The sequence below is a fragment of the Oryctolagus cuniculus genome, chromosome 15 (genome assembly GCF_964237555.1).
Source record: "Oryctolagus cuniculus chromosome 15, mOryCun1.1, whole genome shotgun sequence".
Classification (NCBI taxonomy): Eukaryota; Metazoa; Chordata; class Mammalia; order Lagomorpha; family Leporidae; genus Oryctolagus; species Oryctolagus cuniculus.
This window is the reverse complement of record NC_091446.1, coordinates 56,003,158-56,024,388: the sequence shown is the minus strand read 5'-3', so window position 1 is coordinate 56,024,388 and position 21,231 is coordinate 56,003,158. Positions and strand designations below refer to the sequence as shown.

The window sequence follows — 21,231 nt, the reverse complement described above, 5'->3', positions numbered from 1 at the left end:
ATAATGGTGTTAACGACACCATTTATTTATTTATAAATAGATATTTATTTATAAATAGATATTTATAAATAGATTTATTTATTTATTTGAAAGTGAGTTACACAGAGAGAGGAGAGGCAGAGAGAGAGAGAGAGAGAGAGAGAGAGAAAGAGAAAGAGAGACAGCGGTCTTCAACCCGATGGTTCACTCCCCAATTGGCTGCAATAGCCGGAGCTGCGCCAATCTGAAGCCAGGAGCCAGGAGCTTCCTCTGGATCTCCCACATGGGTGCAGGGGCCCAAAGACTTGAGCCATCTTCTACTACTTCCCCAGGCCATAGCAAAGAGCTGGATCGGAAGTGGAGCAACAGGGTCTCGAACCGGCCCATATGGGATGCCGGCACTTCAGGCCAGGGTGTTAACCCGCTGAGCCACAGCGCCGGCCCCGAACTGTTCTAATATCCCAGATTATACTACCAAATACATTCTAGGCATTTAGAAGTATTATTTATGTGTCTGAGAGACAGAGAGTGAGTTCCTACCGACTGGTTCACTCCCAAATGCCTACAATGGCAACAGGGCCAAAATCCTGAGCCAGAAACTCAATGCAGGTCTCCCACGTGAGTGGCAGGGACTCAATTACTTGTGTTATCACTGCTCTCTCCCAGGACCTGCATTAGCAGGAAGATGGAGTCAGGAGCCAGAGTCAGCTACCAAACCCAAGTACTCTGATAGGGTTGCAGACATCTTAAGGGCAAAGCTAAATGCTCACCCCTTCAATGACCCATATCTAGCTCCCTGCCGCACCTTTGGTAGTGTCAGCTCCCCTAACTGTTGTAAAAAGGCTGTCAGTCACAATCCAGTCTCTAACATTCACACCCAGTGACACAGAGAGCTTCAAGATTAGCATCCCAAGCCCATGTTCCAAAGTTCAGCTAAACTGGGGAAGCTTAATGCACATGTGTGCATTCACATTTTTTCATGTATTCATTTAACAAATGTTTCCTGAGTACCTACCTACTATGTATCAGCCACTGTACTCGGTGTGAGAATACCATTGCAGGAATGATTGGCTTAAACCAGTTGCTATCAACAACTAGAACAGGGAGTATGTTCAGTTTCCCCCAAAGTTCATGGACTATATGGGGTGAGAGTGGATAGTTACAGTCCCTTCCACTATTAGGAAAGAGGAAGAAAAAAGGAGATACTAGTTAAACATCCAAAAACATTCTAGCCTGCTACTGAAAGTGTGGCTCAAGGACCAGCATTCTTGGTATCATCTGAAAGCTCACGGGGTGCCACATTCAACTGGACTGGACACATTTTAGCAAGGTTTCCAGGCAATCTATATGAATGAAGAACTTTAAGAAACACTCATACACAGTATGAATAAAAACACTATTATGATCGGGGCTGGAAGAGAAGGAAGTTGGAGAACAAACCAAATGGTCTCAGTAGCAGACATAAGTTATGATGACAACCGCTCATAATAGTTCTCTCAGTGGGAATTGTGCACATAGCCCCTGTGTCACAGACAGCCGATCCAAGGAGAGATGCACTTGCCAGGGAAGGCCAATTACTGAATCACTCTGGGAATGTGAAACATGAAGGGTGAGAAACACAGAGAAGACTGTTGGAACAGATTTCCAAGTTGACGGGAGCTTTGAAAGTCCAGAAGGACCTTGTCTGGAAGCCCCTAAAACACGCTGCAGCTTCATTATTCAACAACCCCTTTCCAGAAAAAAAGAATCATTTACTTATTTCAGAGGCAGGGAGTAAAACAGAAAGACAGAGAGAGACTGACAGAGAGCTCCCATTTGCTAGTTCACTTCTCAAATGTCTGCCATGGCCAGGGCTGAGCTAGGGCCAAATCCAAGAGTCAGGAACTCAATCCAGGTCTCCTACATGGGTGCCAGGAATCTAGTCACTTGAGCCACCACTGCTGCCTCCTAGGGTGTGCATTAGCAAGGAGCTAGAGTCAACAGCCAAGTATCAAACCCAGGTAGTCCAATATGGGATGTGGGCCTTTTTTTTTAAGATTTATTTATTTTATTTGAAAGGCAGAGTTAGAGAGAGAGAGGGAGAGACAGAGATAAGAGAGGTCTTCCATCTGCTAGTTCACTTCCCAACTGGCCACAATGGCTAGAACTGAGCCTATCCAATGCCAAGAGCCAGGAGCTTCTTCCGGGTCTCCCACATGGGTACAGGGGCCCAAAGATTTGGGCCATCTTCCACTGCTTTCCCAGGTGCATTACCAGGGAGCTGGATCGGAGGTAGAACAGCCGGGATTTGCAAACCAGTGCCCGTATGGGATGCTGCCACTACAGATGGCAGCTTTACCTGCTACGCCACAATGCTGGCCCCATGGGCATCTTAAAACCACTAGACTAAACCCCATCCTTGATATCTCCTTTGATTTATCCATCCAGTATCCCCTTTTTAGTTTAAGCTAGCTAACAAGAGTTTCTGTTGCTTGCTAGAACAACCTTAACCTATGTAGCTTGGTCTTAGCTTTTGTTTTTAAGATTTATTTTATTTATTTCAAAGGCAGAGTAACAGAGAGAGAGAGAGAGAAAGAGAGAGAGAGAGAAATCTTCCATCAGCTGCTTCACTCCCCAAAGGGCCTCAACAGCCAGGGCTGGGCCAGGCTGAAGCCAGGAGCCAGGAGCTTCTTCCAGGTCTCCCTTGTGGGTGCAGGGCCCCAAGCACTTGAGCCATCTTCTAGTGCTTTCCTAGCTGCAAAAGCAGGGATCTGGATGGGAAGCAGAGCAGCTGGGACTCAAACTGGTACCTATACAGGATGCTGGTGCTGCAGGCAGCAGCTTAACCTGTTACACCAAGCCCCATAGCTTGGGCTTTCTCGGTGTAGTTATCCACTGAGGATTACAGTGTTTGAGCTGCCTTAAGTGGAAGATCAGCTCATCTGTTTCACATATAGTATCTAAGATGCTTCACTTGCTGTCTCCTCAGCTTCCAAACTTGACCCTCAGCACAAGCCTTAGACACAGAATTTGACTCACAGTTGACCTGAACATAACAAAACCACTTTTACAAGTATTTTTTTTAAGACTACATATTCTGAAAATGCCTGTGGTTTTCATAACAAATGTTCCATTTTTGGATCACTTTCTGTATATAAATTAGTGTATCTTACTAGACAGATCAATCCATGTGTCTTCTTTAATCTGACCATCTATTGTTAGCTTTTTCAAATGCAGCTGCCTTTTATAAATACATCCACCAAATGATTGAATTGTTGTGATACCATTTTTTTTCTTTTACATGCAAAATGTTTTCAATCAAATGTTGACTAATAGCTATGCTGTTGGGAAATTAACAATCCTAATAGATGGGGACAACAATATAGACATTTAAAGCTTAATTACTCCTCAGGCTCATTGTGAGAAAATCAAGGCTTGCTTTATTAGTCTGATTCTGAATAACTTGGAGTACTTCATCTTATTCAACAATATTCTCCTTTTCTTTTTTTGAAAAAAAAAATCTTAATACAACAAAACAATGAGGAGGTCAGATCTTGTAAGGAACAAACATGACATCAGAGAGGGAAGTGAGTCACCGTGCATCACACTGGGAACTGAGTCAGGACTAAACTGACTCACATCTTTCTGGGCCAAGAACCAATTCTAGTTATATCATGCTGGAAAATGACTCATTTACTACCTCTATTAGCTCCCCTCAAGATCAAATCATCTGCAAATTGAGTAGATCTTATGAAGCTCAAGTGGCTCTGCTTGAGCCATTACTCCCTGCTGGTCACAGAGGATTTCGTGTCTGAAACTAACTGGTTGTTCAACGCAAGAACACAAGCCCCTCCTTGGCAACCGTATGTGTGTCTCTTATCTGAGCTAATCACATGTCAGCATTAGAGTACCCATCATCCTGTAGTCTCTACACGGGATAAGCAATTGGTTGGTTATACATCCATCATCACTCCTGTGTTAGAATGGTCAAGGTAGAAGACAATCTGAAAAAGCAACTACCCAGTTAGTGTGCTTGTCAATAGAAAAACAAATCACAGCATAGCTAATAGCTCTCTTTTCTTACCTTGTGGTTACTTCTGAAAGTAAACTGAGTACAACCGATGAAGCATTCCAGTTAAAGCTGGAAAAGATGATGGGGAAAATTACAGCTCTGAAATCATAAAATAACTCCCAAAGCATCTTAAATAAGCATCTGTTTAAGAAATGTTAATATTGGGGCCAGCGCTGTGGCATAGTGGGTAAAGCCATAGCCTGCAGTGCCAGCACCCCATATGGTACTAGTTTGAGTCTCGGCTGCTCCACTTCTGATCCAGCTCCCTGCTGATGGCCTAGGAAGGCAGTGGAAGATAGTACAAGTCCTTGGGTCCCTTAAGGCTTCCTGGTCTGACTGAAAAGCCTGTGAGACCATTTCAGGCATAGAAAGCCAGAACACTGTGGCAAAAAAATGTTCTACATGAAGGATCTCTGTGAGACCCCAGCGGAAAGAAGGGGCCATCAAAGAAGGATGTGCTTTTCTCTGAGGGAAGGAGAGAACTTCCACTTTGCTTATGGCCTTGTCTAAATATTGACAGACTCTGTGGACTCAAAAGGCTTCCATAGCCTTGGCAGCTTATGTCAAGAGCCTCGGGTGGTCACTGACATCACACATAAGAGTGTTACTTGTAAAATTAACAACAGGAGTCACTGTGCACTAACTCCCCATGCAGGCCTTCTGTCCTCAATGAGTTGTATTATGAGAGTTATCTGTAAAACTGTGTGGATATGTGTAAATTGTTGAAATCTGTACTTAGTATAGAGTTGGTATTCTGTGTACAAAGTTAATTGAAAATGAATCTTAATGGAGAATGGGACTGGGAAGAGGAGAGGGAGGAGAAAGAAGGGTGAGAGGGTGGGTATGGTGGGAAGAATAACTATATTCCTAAAGTTGTACTTATGAAATTTGTATTCCTTAAAAAATAAATTTAAAATTTTTTTAAAAAGCAAATCCTTGGGTCCCTGCACCTGTGTGGGAGATCTGGAAGAAGCTTCTGGCTCCTGGCTTTGGATCAACCCAGCTCCAGCAGTTGTGGCCATTTGGGAATAAACCAGAGGATGGAAGACCTCCTCTCTTTCTGCCTTTGCCTCTGCCTCTCTGTAACTCTGTCTTTCAAATAAATAATAAACCTTTAAAAATCAAAAAAGAAATGTTAATATTATTAATACCTAAAATATAAAATGTATTATTTTTAAATCTATGCACTGGTATTTAGCAAAATCCCCTAGCTGGCCACAAAAAGAAATTTCTCCTACTTGTCTGAAGTTCTGACCACATTGAGACCACTCTCCCATAAGGAAACAATTGGTTAGCACAGGACACCAGCTGCTCCCTTTACAGAGGTCACTTAAGGATTTCTCCAGTAATTTCCAGTCTCCACAGTTTACATTACTTCCTTTTGTCCCAGCCAGGTTCGTTGCACATGACCTACCTAATCCTGCTAGGCATTTGAGTTTACAACCCCTAATAAGTAGATTCCTAACTTCCTTTTACTACTTAAGTGCAATAAACAGAAACAGAAAATTTTTAACTTTTTAAAGATTTATTTTATTTATTTGAAAGGTAGATTAACAGAGAAAGAAGGAGAGACAGAGAGACAGACAGAAAGAGAGAGAGAGAGAGAGAGAGAGAGGGATCTTCCGTCTGCTGCTTCACTACCCAAATGGCAAGTCATCTGGAGCTCATATGGATCGGATCTGGCCCCCTCACCCCCCTTTTTTAATAGCATTATCTTAAAACACATAAAAGCATTAAAATGAGACTTGGAAACTTTGTACTAGTTTACCCAAAACCACAGAAACTAGAGCTTATCTTTTCCAATTCCTGGGCCTCCACCTCTCACTCAAAAACTGCAGGACTTATTATTTGAGTGACTGTGTTCTGGGCTGCAAAGTTCTGTGGGGCACAAACTTTACCTCCAGAAATCTATATTCTGGTAGAATTGCCAAGACATCAAACAAATAATTCAAATACTTGGTGGTCTGTGATGAGGGCTTGCCAGTCGAGTAACCGAGGCTCTGGGCTCATTCCTCATTTCCCAAGGGTTGGGCGAAGGTCTGCTCCCACTGCTGGGACTTGAGCGAGCCTTGGGAAGACAATCTGTTTGACTTGTTATTCTAACCCTGAACCAGGCTGTCAGCCAACAAGAAGAGTTGAGGTTTTCCCCACTAAACCCACATGATTCTGACTAGTGACAACGGGGAAAGTTTAAGCAAGGAAGTAGCGGTGGGGTGGTGGGGAAGAGGAAGAAACCCAGAAAGTCCCAGAGAGAAAGGAGCCCGAGTACGCACTGCAAGAGCCATGGGTTCTGCACAACCTTCAGGCTCTGTGGCCCCTGTCCACTTGGATCCCTAAACCTGCACCGCACCCAGATTTTGTCAGTATTGGGTGTCAAGAGATCTCAGTCAGGGTCAGATGATCAGACCTTCAGACACCTCCATGCGCACGTCCAGAACCTCTTCGCTTTATGGATCCAACCTTTTGCCCCTTCCTGTGCACCTGCTCCACACTCTACCCCCGTCCAATTCTGATCTGCATCTCAGCAAGGGGAAGCTCATCTCCACAGTTTGCAGACCCCTGAGCTCTGGCGTGACAGCCTATACTCTGGAATGGGCCAACGGGAGGCGCTGGCTTAAAAGAGATGGGCGGGGTGGAAGGGGGGGGCAGAGAAACCAGGGGCCACAACTCCTTCTACTTGGGGTGTCTTCCCAGGTGAGTAAGGGGATGCTCTCTGGCTACAGCTGTGCTGCACAGGACTCCTACAGTGCCAGCCAATGCTAGGTAAACTTGCCTCTTGCTCTGTAAACCTCTCTGGTTCCCAGCTTCTCATCACCTGCATCAATAATTTCTCTACTAGATTTCTTCTTTATAAGCACTTCAAATGATTCCTGGTTCCCTTGCTAGACCCTGACTGATACATACGCGCATAAAGAAATGGTGTATTAAAACCTGACTTGCAGGGGCGGGGTGGGGTGGGGTGGTGGGTATGCTGAGGCACTGCAAGTTAAGTCACCACTTGGGTTGTCTGGATTGCATATCAAAGTGAGTGGTTTGAGTCCCGCCTGGGTTTCCAATTCAGCTTCCTGCCATGTGCACCATGAGAGGAAGTAGATGAAGGCCCAAGTACTTGGGTTCCTACCTCACACCTAAGAGACCGTAATGGAGTTCTAGCTCCTGGCTTTGGGCTGGCACAGCCCCAGCTACTACAATCTTTTGGGGAGTGAACAGTTGTATGGAAGATCTCTCTCTCTCTCTTTCTCTGTCTTTTCCCACCTCTCTGTAATTCTGCTTTTCAAATAAATACACAAATAAATAAGTAAAACTACTTAAAAATCAGTATGTCATAATTTGTTAAAATGTGATTTGCCAAGCAATATAATTACATATTCAAGAGTAGAGCATAAATTCTAAGGCTTCTCCATCCCTACCCTTATACCCCCCCCCAAACTGCAGTAATCACATAGATTACTATTCAAACAGACTTATTTCATTGAGCTTCAGGAAAAACTGGGCTCCCACCTGAGCAGGAGCCATTGTAATCTAACTCCACTGTCTTTGTAGTGCACTAAAAGCAACCAAGGGTCCCAAGTTTGTGCCACTAGCTCATCACCTGTGAGAAACTAGGAGTATGTGATGGACAAGCAACTCAACTCACAATCTTGGGTATGCCAAGAGCTGTTGCAGTTCCTGGGTTTGTTCAAATTTAAAAATTGCAAGAGGTAGTAAGAGAAGGTAAAAGCAGAAGTGTTTTTATTTTTTTTTTAAGGCAGTGATGAAAGTCAGAAAGAGAAAGGGCAAAAAGAGACAGCTTGCAGGGTGCACTGGTGTGAAGGATAGCAAAGGATAATGCAGGCAGTCCCCAACCCTGCTGTGGAACAAGGCCCTGGAAGGCAATGACCAAGCCTCCAAATGAGGGTGCAGGCAAAGCACTAGTTCCCCCTTGAGCAGGCTACCCTCGAAGCATCAAAACTTGGAGGAAATGCCCAATTTTAGAAAACTAGATACTCAGAGACAAATAAAAAAATTCAAAACTGCCTTTCACAGTACACAAAGAATAATTTGCAGGCTGGCTTTCTTTTTAGAAATTCAAATACTAAAACGTTCTCTCAGGCCCACATCCCATATAAGAGCACTTGGTTCAAGTCCTGGCTCCCCTTCTAATTCCAGCCTCCTGCTAATGTGAATCCTGGGAGCCAACAGGTGATGGATTAAGTATTTGGGCCTTGCCACCCACATGGGAGACCAGGAAGGAGTTCCTGGCTCCTGGCTTCCACCTGGCCCAGCCCTGACTGTTACAGGCATTTGGGGAGTAAACCAGCAGATGGAAGTGTTCTCTGTCTCTGTGCCTCCTCTCTCTCTCACTCTATCTTTCAAATAAATAAATAAGTCTTTAAAAGATGATATTTTAAAATAACTCATTTTATTAATAAAGTCAGTTTATTTTAAAATGTCTTGAGAAGTGTTGAGATTTTTTTAAATATTCTATATTCACCTGCATTGTTCCATGAAAAATAGAATAAAAATGCAGGCAGTTGCTGCAAATACTAAATTAGAAAAACAGCTGTGCTTTCTACATTGTCCTGCCCTAGAAAAAAGACACCCAGGACAATCCCAGCAGCTGGCACACTCTACATGGCGTGCTCATTACCACAAGTAAATAAAGTCAGTAAATTACTGGCAGAGCACAGGGGGCCATGATGAGTCTAGGAAATAACCCTTTCATCAAACCCTCTGCACATTGTTTATTGCCTGGGCAAAAAGCAAATAATGATGATCAATGGGGAATTAATATTTTAGTCAAAGAGGAATGGAGATGAATGCATACTATAAATTATTAACCAGCACTTGTACTCTATCCCCTTGGCTCAGCGTGAAATCGGCTTCTAAAGAAACAGGATACATATCTTCTACTTCCAGCATGTTTGCTCCAACCAATGAATAATATCCATAAAGATGCACATCTCCAAGACATTCAAGAGGGAAATTTATACCTGAATTCCTCTACCTTTCTGTAACAAAATATAAGCAAAACATAAATATTTATATATTCATACTTATATGAAATATGTTTTATATTAAATGTCTATAAATGTGACAGTGCTGTAGCAGAGAAACAATCATTAGGCTGGGAGCCAAGCCCCACATCGGTGCTAGCTTGCCCTTGGCTATGACCAGCGGTGACCCCTAACGTCTCGGGCCTCAGTCTTCTCAACTCTAAAGTAAGGGTTGGAGCAGAGATGACCTTGAAGGGGTCTTTCAGTTTCAAAATTCTGCATACGGGCCTCACGATGAGCAAGTAGAGGAAAGGCCAAGAGGAAGTTGTGGCCAGGGCTCCAGCACTAAAATGGAAACCAAATATAAATATTACTCAGTTGTAATATTTAAGCCAGCAAAATACAAACTGGTACAGGAAAAAAGATACATTTTATGTAATCATATGCACAAATGATCATATACATATATAAATTATGTAGTCTCTCAATGAAAACAAAAATGTGAATTAATAACTCTACACTTACACAAGGTAGTGCTACACTTGCACTTCCTGTGCAAGCTACACGGAAAATAATTACATTGTTAACAATTTAATAGTATTTTGAGATTTGAGAAATAGTAAGACTTAGAATATTGAGCAGTGAGAGATTTGCAATTTTGTGGATGTACAATTCTCATAAAGGAAGGGAAGGCAGTATTCACTGCATGCTTTAGGAGACCCTGAAATGGGTGACCTGATTCCTGCTTGCTGAGAGCCCACAGCAGGAGCGAGGGGCAGGGGAACGTAACCCCCACGACCACACAAATCAGGCTGCCGTTCGGCTGCTCAGAGGCAGGTGTTCATAAGGTAAGGAGCACACAGAGCTGGGGGTGAGAAATCACTGTGGCCACTCAGGATTGGTCTTGGAAACTAAGGAAAAGCCTCTATCTCACCTCTGTGGCACAGAAGAGGGTGTGCACTTTTGGAAGGAACCTAATAGATGTCAGAGCTTTGAGAAGTTTGGTATCTTCTAGTGCTACCCTCCCACTTTATGGATAGAAAAGGTAAGGCCAGAAAGGATAGGTACCTTGCCCTGTGCTAAGTATTTGGCAGAGTTAGACTAGAAGTAAAGTCTTCTAACTCCTAGCCCAGCCTGCTTTGGCCTGCTGCTTCCCTTCTCTGTGTGTGGGTCCAAAACAAATCCTTTCCTCACTGATTTATGGCAATGGTCCTCCTGGGATACACAGAATACACTGTTACCTCTCCCTCCCAAGCCATTCAGTTTTTTCCAAGCTGACTAATACTTTGCTTGGTCAGAAGAGTCTTTGAGCCATCATTCTAAATATCATCTCCCAGCTGAGTGAAGTGAGAACCAAACTATTCATCCACTGAGTTTCTTACGTCATTTCCTGGAGTGGAAGAGCCAGCACAGCCTGTGTGAGGTAGCTTAGTGACTCACTGGCCAAGTATCACACAGGGACTAGGATCTCACTGAGAGAGCCAGGGGTTTATTTTGTTGCTTGTTGTTTGTTTTTGTGAGACAGACAGAAAGAGAGCTCCCATATACTGGCGGATGCCCCAAATGCCTGTAACAGCCTCTGGCTGTGGGCCAAAGTTGGCAGCCAGGGAACTCAATCCAGGGATCCCATGGGTGGCAGCAGTACAACTACTTGAGCTGTCACTGCTGTCTCCCAAGGTCTGCACTCCTAGGAAGCTGGAATCAGGAGCAAGCGGTGGGTATTGCACACCTAGGCCCTCCTGTAGGGGACACAGGTATTCTAACTGACACCTTAATTGGTCTGAATGCCCACCCCTAGCATTCAGGATTTTAATGTTAGGTGGATATGAATTTTGCTGTGTCTCAATTTTCTTTTCTGTTATATAGGGACAAGTATTCATTTACATTTCCAAGACTTCAGAAATAGAAAATAATTGTCAATATTTTTAAATCTTATTTTATAGATACAAAATAATCTTCGAATAGGAAGTAGATCCTAGAAATGATCGTTTGTGTCTTCGTTTCACAGCAGAAATAAAGGGTCAGAAAGATTTTGATTTCCTCAATGTCACCCAGCCAGAGGGCGTGAGAGCTGAAGAAGCTGGGCATTTTGAAGTGCAGCTCCACGCCTCTGGCTCGAGGCCATGTGGCTCGCCCTATTCACAGTGCTTTATACACCGGGCGATCTAGAACACGTGCACTTCTGTATTCACAGTGAATCTTGTTAAGACACAAGATGGCAGTCACCTACACTGTCCAGACAGAGTCACTCCTCCCTCCCAAATTGATTTTGTTTCCAGTAAAATATGTAGTAAGCCTTACCATATAATTTGAGATGCAGGGAAGGGTTGGGAGTTATCTCCTCCAACCTAACAATTTTGAGATGACCAAGCTGGGTCATGATGAAAGAGGAAGCAGGCCAGAGGCGGAGCTGCCTGGACTCAAAGTGTTGCACAAGCTGGAGGTTCACAGATGCACAGAGGCAGTGCTAACCCTTCTGCTCCTGGTCCCCTACCACAGGCACTACAGCCGCCCTCCTCTTGGCCCTTGCCACACCTATCACTAGAATTTCAGGTTACTTTTGGTGATGCAACTCAGCCTTCCAATTACCTGACCATACTTGGACTCCTCCACTCAGCTATGTCATCCTGAGGTATAAATTCAACTCTATTAAGCCCCTGCTTTGCTCTGTAGGAAAATACTTTAAAGTAACATCACTAGGGGTCAGTGTTTAGTCTACTGGTGAGATTAAGACACCCGTGGGTGTCAGAGGACCTGGGTTTGACTTCTGACTCCAGCTTCCTGCTAATGCAGACCCTGGGAGACAGCCATGATGGCTCAAGTATTGGGGCTCCTGCCAGCTACAAGGAAACCTGGATTAAATTATTGGTGCCTAGCTTTGGGCCACTCCCCTGACCTGGGACCATTGCCAGGCATTTAAGAAGTGAACTAGCTAATGGGAACTCTGTCCCTGTCTCTCTTGCTTGTCAAAACAAAAAAAAAAATTATTTTCTTAATGAAATCAGATAACTGAAAAATGGATTCTGAAAGCCCCGTCATGCAGAGCTTTGTACTGGAGTGAAGAGAAGAAAGGAAGGAGGGAGGGAGGGAGGGAGGGAGATGGCAGGAGAGTGGCCCCCGTGGAGTTTCCGGGAAGTCTGGGTTAGTACAGGTAGGAAGGCAGGGGAGGAGTTGAGGAAGAACAGCACGCTTTCCCTGTGTTCAGCTAGCTTAGAGAGCAGCACTGTCACTTAGGCCACCTCTGTACAAAGCCACAGCAACACTTGACAATAAAGGAGGATTCTTCTCAAAGACAGGAGTCACTTCACAGACTTGAAATCAGACCACACTGAAGCTCTGTCTGCAAAAATAATGGTTTTTCCTGACATTTTAAGCAGCACAATTTAACAACTCAATGTTTCATTTGACATTTAAGAAGTCATCCATCTCCAAGAAGCTTATTGGCAAATCTCCTCGGTTCCAGGAATTAGCAAATAGAGTGAGCATGTGAACACTTCTGCAAGAGCCCAGACGACTCCTTAAAAAGGAAGCCCAGAACACGGGGAGCAAACTGTTACCTCTGCTTAGCTGGTCTGCCCTGATCGCGAGCCCTACAGGCACACCTTTTGTACATCACTTCCAGTTAGTCAGCCTCCTATGCCAAGAAGCAAGAAAAAAATCCCTCCCTGCTCAGAGAGTGATGGTGGAGTTAAGAAGGTGACCCTATAGAAACAGGGAAAGAGTTGAACTACTGGGTTCACGCAGTAGAGAAACAAAACACATATTCAGGAGCAAAGTTGCCTGGGTTGGCACTGCCGCCACTTTGCCACTCACAAGGTGTGTGACTTCAGGCACATTACTTGACCTTCCTCTAACTTAGTTTTCTCATCTCTAAAATGGTGATAATAATAGCACCTATCATATCACATTGAGATGATGCATAAATGGGCTAATAGTTGCAAAGTTCTTAAAACAACCCAGTAGAGTAAGTGCTATACGATTGTTTGTTAGAAAATATTAAATAACATGCATGTATTAACTTTTTTCTGGATCATTTGTGTACTAGTTCTCATTATATGTGATGATAGCTGATGCCAGTGAATGGATCACATTCTTCCTGGCCCCTGTGATGGATCTGTGGATAATAGATAGTCCTTGTCAGAACCAACAGGATGATATGAGCAGTTCTGGGATATTCCATCTCTCCTACCGAACTCGGATCCCAGAGGATAGAGTCTGGAGCTGTTGTAATAATCTTTTTTTTTTAAGATTTATTTTATTTATTTGAAAGACAGAGATACAGAGAGAGAGAGAGAGGTCTTCCATCCACTGGTTCACTCCTCAGTTGGCCGAAACTTCCAGAGCTGTGCTGATCCAAAGCCAGGAGCCAGGAGTGTCTTCCAGGTCTCCCACATGGGTGCAGGGGCCCAAGCACGTGGGCCGTCTTCCACTGCTTTCCCAGGCCATAGCAGAGAGCTGGATGGGAAGTGGAGCAGCTGGGACTAGAACCAGCGCCCATATGGGATGCTGGTGCTTCGGGCCAGGGCTTTAACCCGCTGCGCCACAGCACTGGCCCCTGTAATAATCTTTTACATATGCAAGAAGACCCTGTCTGAGGACAAGGAGGGGAACAAGTCCATGACAGAGAAAGCTTCCATTTTGTCCACATAAAAACTCATAGCCTCATCAACACTGAAAACATCAAGCTCCATGGGCCAGCATGTGGCGCAGCAGGTCAAGCCACTGCTTCTTATGCCGGCATCCCATATCTGATCACTGGTTCGAGCCCCACTCTGCTTCTCATCCAGCTCCCTGCTAATGCACTGGGAGAGCAGTGGAAGATGGCTCAAGTGCTTGGGCCCTGCCACCCATATGGGAGGCCCTGACAGATTTCCTGGCTCCTGTCTTTGACCTGGCCCAGCCACCACTGTTGCAGCCATTTGTAGAAGGAACCAGTGGATAGAAGCTCTTTCTCCTTCCCTCACTCTAGCACCCTGACTTTCAAAATAAATAAATAATTAAAAAAATAAAAAGTCAAGATGTGGTTTTGTGATTTTTTTTGTCAAATTACTTCACTTTTCATGGTCACAGCTTCTTCATCTAAACATCTGACAGTTGAACTAAATAATCTTTATATGTCTTCCAACTCTAACATTTATGAGCATGTCTTAAGTCTCCATAGCTACCTGCACAATTTCTCTCAAGTTCACTTTTTCCGTTAGCTGCAAAGCCAAGATTAATAATTCCAAAAGGCTAGTTTGTTTTGGTTGTTGGGCAGTTTTAAGAGGACAAGCAGTGGAGGGGGGTCAACCAAGTGCTGATTTTCATGTGTTTTCAATACCAACAACGTTGCCTCATTTCATACACCATAATTGAAATTATACACCTACTTTCATGTAGCAAAGATGCAGATTAGGTTAAAAATACTTAAGCAACCTTCTAGTCCAGAAGCTTCAGAGTTCATGGCCATTCTCTGCAATCAGACACCAACAGCTGAGCAGGAAGAGACCATTTAGCTATTATCCACCATGATACCTTTCCCTCTTCTTAGCTCCACATATTCTATGCTATCCCAGAGTGATTGCTGCTTCATCTGAGCACTTGTATCAGTGCGGAAGAGAGGGACAAGAACAGTGATATCCAATACAGAATATAGTTACAGAATAAAACAGTATGATGAACCCTGTTAAACAGAGAGATTTTTTGTTTGTTTGTTTTTGTTTTTGTTTTACAGGCAGAGTGGACAGTGAGAGATAGACAGAGAGAAAGGTCTTCCTTTTTCCGTTGGTTCACCCCCAGTGGCTGCTGCAGCCAGCGCACTGCACTGATCCGAAGCCAGGAGCCAGGTGCTTCTCCTGGTCTCCCATGGGGTGCAGGGCCCAAGCACTTGGGCCATCCTCCACTGCACTCCCAGGCCACAGCAGAGAGCTGGACTGGAAGAGGAGCAACCAGGACAGAATCCGGTGCCCCGACTGGGACTAGAACCCGGTGTGCCGGCGCCGCAGGTAGAGGATTAGCCTGTTGAGTCGTGGTGCTGGCCATCTAGAGAGCTCTTAGCAATTTACCTCCATTCAGAACATAATTGATGATTGGAAGTAGAGGGAAAAGGATGATTTCTGATCAAGATAGATACAGTTCCTCATTCAAGAACTAAAGGGCATACAAATGATTCATAAGAAAGATCTTTGAACTATTTAATTTCTACACATAATTCTAATAAATTGATTCTCTCATTTTCCAGGCCATCCTGAATTAGAAAGCCTATAAAATAAAAATTTAAAAAAATTTAAGAGGCCCCTGATGAAAGAGTAGGGATTTCATTTCAAATGAACAGAACTGTCATCACAAAGAGAAGAGGCAGAAAAACCATATTTAAAAACTATACTAGGGGGCTGGGGCTGTGGTCTTAGTAGGTTAAGTATCTGCCTTCAGTGCCCAGAATCCCATATGGGCACCAGTTTGAGTCCCAGCTGCTCATCTTCCGATCCAGCTCTCTGCTATGGTCTGGGAAAGCAGTAGAAGATGGCCCAAGTCTTTGGGCCCCTGCACCCACGTGGGAGACTCAGAGGAAGCTCCTGGCTCCTGGCTCTGGATCAGCCCAGCTCTGGCCATTGTGGCCATTTTGGGAGTGAACCAGCGGATGGAAGACCTCTCTCTGTTTCTCTCCCTCTCTTTGTCTGTAACTCTGCCTCTCAAGTAAACAAATCTTAAAAAAAAAAAAAAAAACCAACTATACTTAAAATGAGAACCCAGCAGTCCCAGGCTATTGACATTTACCTCAATAACATTTACAAAGGTGTATTACTTTTATTTTGATTTAATAAGCATATAGGTCTTACTTTGTAGCAAACACTCTTATGAATATTTTTTAATTATCTCATTTAATCCTAATAACTCTACAAAGGATAAAGAGATGACACCCTTTCCCAAGGCCATATACTTCATTATTGGTAGAACAACAATTCAACTCAGGCAGTCTAGTTCCAATCCTTTCACTCAACTACTACACAACACTGCTACTCTACGACAACTACTACAGTACACAACTACTCACTGACACTGCCTTTCAGCCAGCATCACAGCTGCTCTTCACTATTCACGACAGCTGCCCTCAGCAAATGTAGAATAGATAACCCACATACTCTGTTCATAAAGTCAGCAAGTAAAAATTCCAAGGTGGAACATTTTCTTCCAAGATAATGACACTAATGCTATTAATATCATAGTATTGTAATCTTTGGCCATTAAAAATAAAAACTTGAGGAGTGTTTAGCCTACTGGTTAAGATGCCAGTTAGAGCACCTGTGTTCTGCATCAGTGCACCTGATTTGACTCCTGGCTCTGGCTCCTGACTCCAGCTTGCTGCTAAGGCAGACCCTAGGGAACAGCAGTGACAGCACAGGTAGTTGGGTTCCTGCCACCTACACGGGAAAACTGGATTGAGTTCCCAGCTCCCGGTTCCAGCTGCTCACTTTTGAGGGCATTTAGGAAGGAACCAATGGGTGGCTCTCTTTCTCTCTGATTCTCTTAATCAGTAAAAATATTAGGGGGAGCCGGCGCCGTGGCTCACTAGGCTAATCCTTCACCTAGCAGCGCCGGCACACCAGATTCTAGTCCCGGTCGGGGTGCCGGATTCTGTCCCGGTTGCCCCTCTTCCAGGCCAGCTCTCTGCTATGGCCCGGGAGTACAGTGGAGGATGGCCCAAGTGCTTGGGCCCTGCACCCCATGGGAGACCAGGAGAAGTACCTGGCTCCTGGCTTCGGATCAGCGCAATGTGCTGGCCGCAGTGCGCCAGCCGCGGTGGCCATTGGAGGGTGAACCAACGGCACAGTAAGACCTTTCTCTCTGTCTCTCTCTCTCTCACTGTCCACTCTGCCTGTCAAAAAAAAATATATTAGGGGGAAAATAACACAACTTTGAGTGTCTAGAAAGCCCACTGACATAACCTCTTCATCTCCATGAATAAAGATAAATAAATTAACAACAATGCAGTTCAAAATATTTCCATTCTAAGCAAGAAAGCTAACCTCTCTATTGAAATTTTCTTCCCTTTAAGGCCTCTAAACGTCAAGACAAAATCCTACAGCCAGAGGGGAAAAAATCACTAAGTTATAGTCACAGAAAAACTCAGTCCCCCCCGTAATGGGATTTATGATCATCAAAAAAAAGTATTTTTCTAGATAAAATATTAAACTCACTTATAGTAAGATAATGTAAGCACTTGAATTTGGGGTATAGGAATGGAGAATATGATCAAGAACAAGAAAAGGGTTGGGCCTTGCCATCTCTTTATTTATGGAACAAATAACTTCTTGGGGTTCTCTGGAACATTTTTTGTTCATATCATCATATTTACACCACCCATTTTACCACTCCTAAGCCACTAATTGTAGGGTTGGCTTTATTGGAAGTTTTAGCAGTAGCTAGTTCTGTGTGTGTGTGTGCGTGTGTGCATGTGTGTGTGTGTGTGTGTACTTGTAGGGCGGTGGTTACATAGTGTGTGGCCAAAGCAAGAACTATTTACTTCTTTAAAGGAAATATCAATAATGTGCCTGCCAAGACAACAGCTCAAGAAAGAGGAAGCCCAGTGCTGGCTACAAAAGCAAGCCAAAGAAAGTAGAGCCAAAGATAATGTAACTGAGAGAAGGAAAGATGACAGAAATGATGAAACTGGTAAGTGTCCAACACTGAGAACATGTAACCTTTCAGTATTATTATGTGTGGGTTTCCTGTAAATTCTCCAAGACTCAAATTTGACCCATATTCACACACATGAATTGACAAACTGATTCTAATACATATGTTCTGTCATTCCCTTAAATCCACATCTCTTTATCAATAATTGTGAACTTCAGTGAAATTCACCTTTTCTCACTTGATCAATTTTTCATTGTTCTACACTTCACGTGCTTGTCTGTTTGTAATTCATACTATTCTTAGTCCGTATTTTTCATGTTGATTCACAGGATAGTCCCACAGTCTTTCTTAAGCATGTAACTATTATGGAACTCTGAAATTTTAACTTCAAATGCACATGATTGAATTAATGATTTATTTTTATGCCATCTGAAATCATTGGTTCATGTAGATACCTTCCTGTCACTCCCTTTCTTTGATAACCACGCCCCATACCCACCAACTGTGACACCTATTGTATTTTAAATATCCACTTAGCTTTGTAAAATGCATAATGTTACTTTGCCTTAAATGTGTATTTTCAATTTATGTAAACAACATTATAATATAGAGTTTATTGCTCTTAATTTCTTTACTACATAATGCTTTTCAGATCTATCCACATTGAAACATGAACATCTAGTTTGTTGCTTTTAATTGTCTGTAACATCCCATAGTAATCAGCCAACACAATTAATTCTCCATTCTTCTAGCACAGTTCCCTGGGTTACTTCTGCCACCAGTACATACAATGATGGGATAAACATTCCCATAGGTCAGTCTTCTGTAAAAATAATTAAAATCAGAGTCCCAGCTCTAACACTTTGATTTAATAGCTGAGGACCTTAAGAATTCTGAGAGGTTAAGAATTCTGTAGACTGCAGTTACAGAAATCATCAAGTTGTAGAAAATTAGTTGGTAGAAGAGACAGAACCAGGACCAGGTCCCTCAGCTCTCAAACAGCACATTCTGGCACACTCTACATATATTTTTTTAAAAAAATATTTATTTATTTATTTGCAAATCAGAGTTACACAGAGAGAGGAGAGGCAGAGAGAGAGGTCTTCCATCCACTGGTTCACCCCCCAACTGGCTGCAATGGCTGGAGCTGCGCCGATCTGAAGCCAGGAGCCAGGAGCCAGGAGCCTGCTCCGGATCTCCCACGCGGGTGCAGGGGCCCAAGGACTTGGGCCATCCTCTACTGCTTTCCCAGGCCATAGCAGAGAGCTGGACTGGAAGGGAGCAGCCAGGTCCCAAACCGGCGCCCACGTGGGATGCTGGCGCTTCAGGCCAGGGCATTAACTAGGGTGCCACAGTGCCAGCCCCAATATATATATATATATATATATATATAAGATTTATTTATTATTTATTTGAAAGGCAGAGTTACAGAGAGAGAGAGAGAGAGAGACAGAGAGATCTTCCATCTGCTGGTTCACTCCCCAAATGGCCACAGCAGCCACGATAGTGCCAGGCCAAAGCCAGGAGCTGCTTCCAGTTATCCTACGTGAGTGCAAGGGCCCAACCACATGGACCATCTTCCACTGCTTTCACAGGCCATTAGCAGGGAACTGGATTGGAAGTGGAGCAGCCAGGACTTGAAATAGCACCCACATAGGATGCCGGCACTGCAGGCCATGGTTTTAATCTGCTACGCCACTGCACCAGCCCCGCAGTTCACATATTTGCCAGGGGTACGCAAACGGGCTTTTTTTTTTTTTTTTTTGACAGGCAGAGTGGACAGTGAGAGAGACAGACAGAGAGAAAGGTCTTCCTTTGCCGTTGGTTCACCCTCCAATGGCCGCCGCGGCAGGTGCGCTGCAGCCGGCGCACCGTGCTGATCCGATGGCAGGAGCCAGGAGCCAGGTGCTTCTCCTGGTCTCCCATGCGGGTGCAGAGCCCAAGTACTTGGGCCATCCTCCACTGCATTCCCGGGCCACAGCAGAGAGCTGGCCTGGAAGAGGGGCAACCGGGACAGGATCCAGCGCCCCGACCGGGACTAGAACCCGGTGTGCCGGTGCCGCAAGGTGGAGGATTAGCCTAGTGAGCTGCGGTGCCGGCTCAAACGGGCTTTTTCAATGCAATAGTTTCCCTTGGGAAGATACTGAAAGTGGATATCGAAATGGTTTCTTCAGATAAATCCAATATTCTATATACTGGATATCACAGTTCTGAATATACTCACTGATTAAAAAGAGGAAAAATTACAAGTTAACGGTATCAATGCACACTGGAACACAGCAGGTTGCAGCTATGTAAAGTATTTAACACTAAAATGTTGGGACCAGCGCTATGCCATAGCAGGTAAAGCTGCCATCTGCAGTGCCAGCATCCCCTATGGGCGCTGGTTTGAGTCCTGGCTGCTCCACTTCCCATCCCGCTCTCTGCTATGGCCTGGGAAAGAAGTAAAAGATGGCCCAAGTCCCTGAGCCCCTGCACCCATGTGGGAGACCCTGAAGAAGCTCCTGGCTCCTGGCTTTGGATCCTCGCAGCTCTGGCTGTTGCAGCCATCTAGGGAGTGAACCAGCAGATGAAAGACCTCTCTCTCTCTCTTTCTCTCTCTCTGCCTCTCTGTAACTCTGTGTTCAAACAAATAAATATTTTTTTAAGAAGGAGCCATTCATTTAAAAAATAGATAAATAAAATAAAACTAAAATGTTGGGGGAATAACCCAAACTGTACCTCTAACAGGTTCTGTGTTTTGTTGTTTTTGTCAGGAACATTCCCTCAGGGATATGAGTCTGGTATCTGGGCAGATGCTCCAGGCTGCAGGGCTCCGTCCCTGGGGAATGGACTCATCTGTCATTTTGCATTTTTATTCTAGGCCCCAAGAAGAGTAAATTTCGAAATAATTGGGAAATGAAATCAGCATATGAAAGAGTTAACTGCACTTCCATGTTTACTGCAGCTCAATTCACAATGTCTTAACATGGAATCAACCCAAATTCTGTCAACTGAAGACTGGATAAAGAAATTATGGGATATATACACCATGGAATACAACAAAGCAATAAAAAAAATGAAATCTGGTCATTTGCAACAAAAATGAATGAATCTGGAAAACATCATACTTAATGAAATAAGCCAGTCCCAAAGGGACAAATAACACATGTTCCCTGATCTGTGATAACTAATACAGCACCCAAAAGGCAATCTGTAGAAGTAAAATTGATGCTTTGAGAAACAACTTGAACAGCCCTTGTCTGACTGTTGAGGAACAGTTTTTGTGGTTTTTTCCCCATACTATTTGTTGAATTATTTACTTAACACAGCGTTAAACATATGTGTATAAAGTCAATTGAAAATAGATCTCAGTAAAAAACAAGAGTGGGAATAAGCGAGGGAGGAGGAAGCGGGGGTGGGGGAGTGTGGGAGGGAGGGCAGGCACAGTGGGAAGAATCACCACATTCCTAAAGTTGTAAGTATGAAGTGTATGAACTTTAAAACTGTAAAGCTGTGTAGTTCTGCATACATTCCTATGGACTTAAAAAAAAAGAAGAAGAAAGTATTGGTGGAAGGTAGGGGAGATAGAATGCAAACACCTGGGTCCCCTTGGATAGGTGGTTAATT

General features: G+C 43.9%; 1 long non-coding RNA gene across 1 annotated transcript in view; it reads right to left on the bottom strand.

Moving 5' to 3' along the window:
- The window catches only part of LOC138845369 (uncharacterized), a 127,846-nt gene that overhangs the window by 59,349 nt on the left and 47,266 nt on the right, over window positions 1–21,231 (bottom strand). Inside the window, exon 4 of the long non-coding RNA XR_011382416.1 lies at window positions 4,043–9,351. This is a non-coding gene — a long non-coding RNA (uncharacterized lncRNA). The remainder of the gene's footprint in view (window positions 1–4,042; window positions 9,352–21,231) is intronic.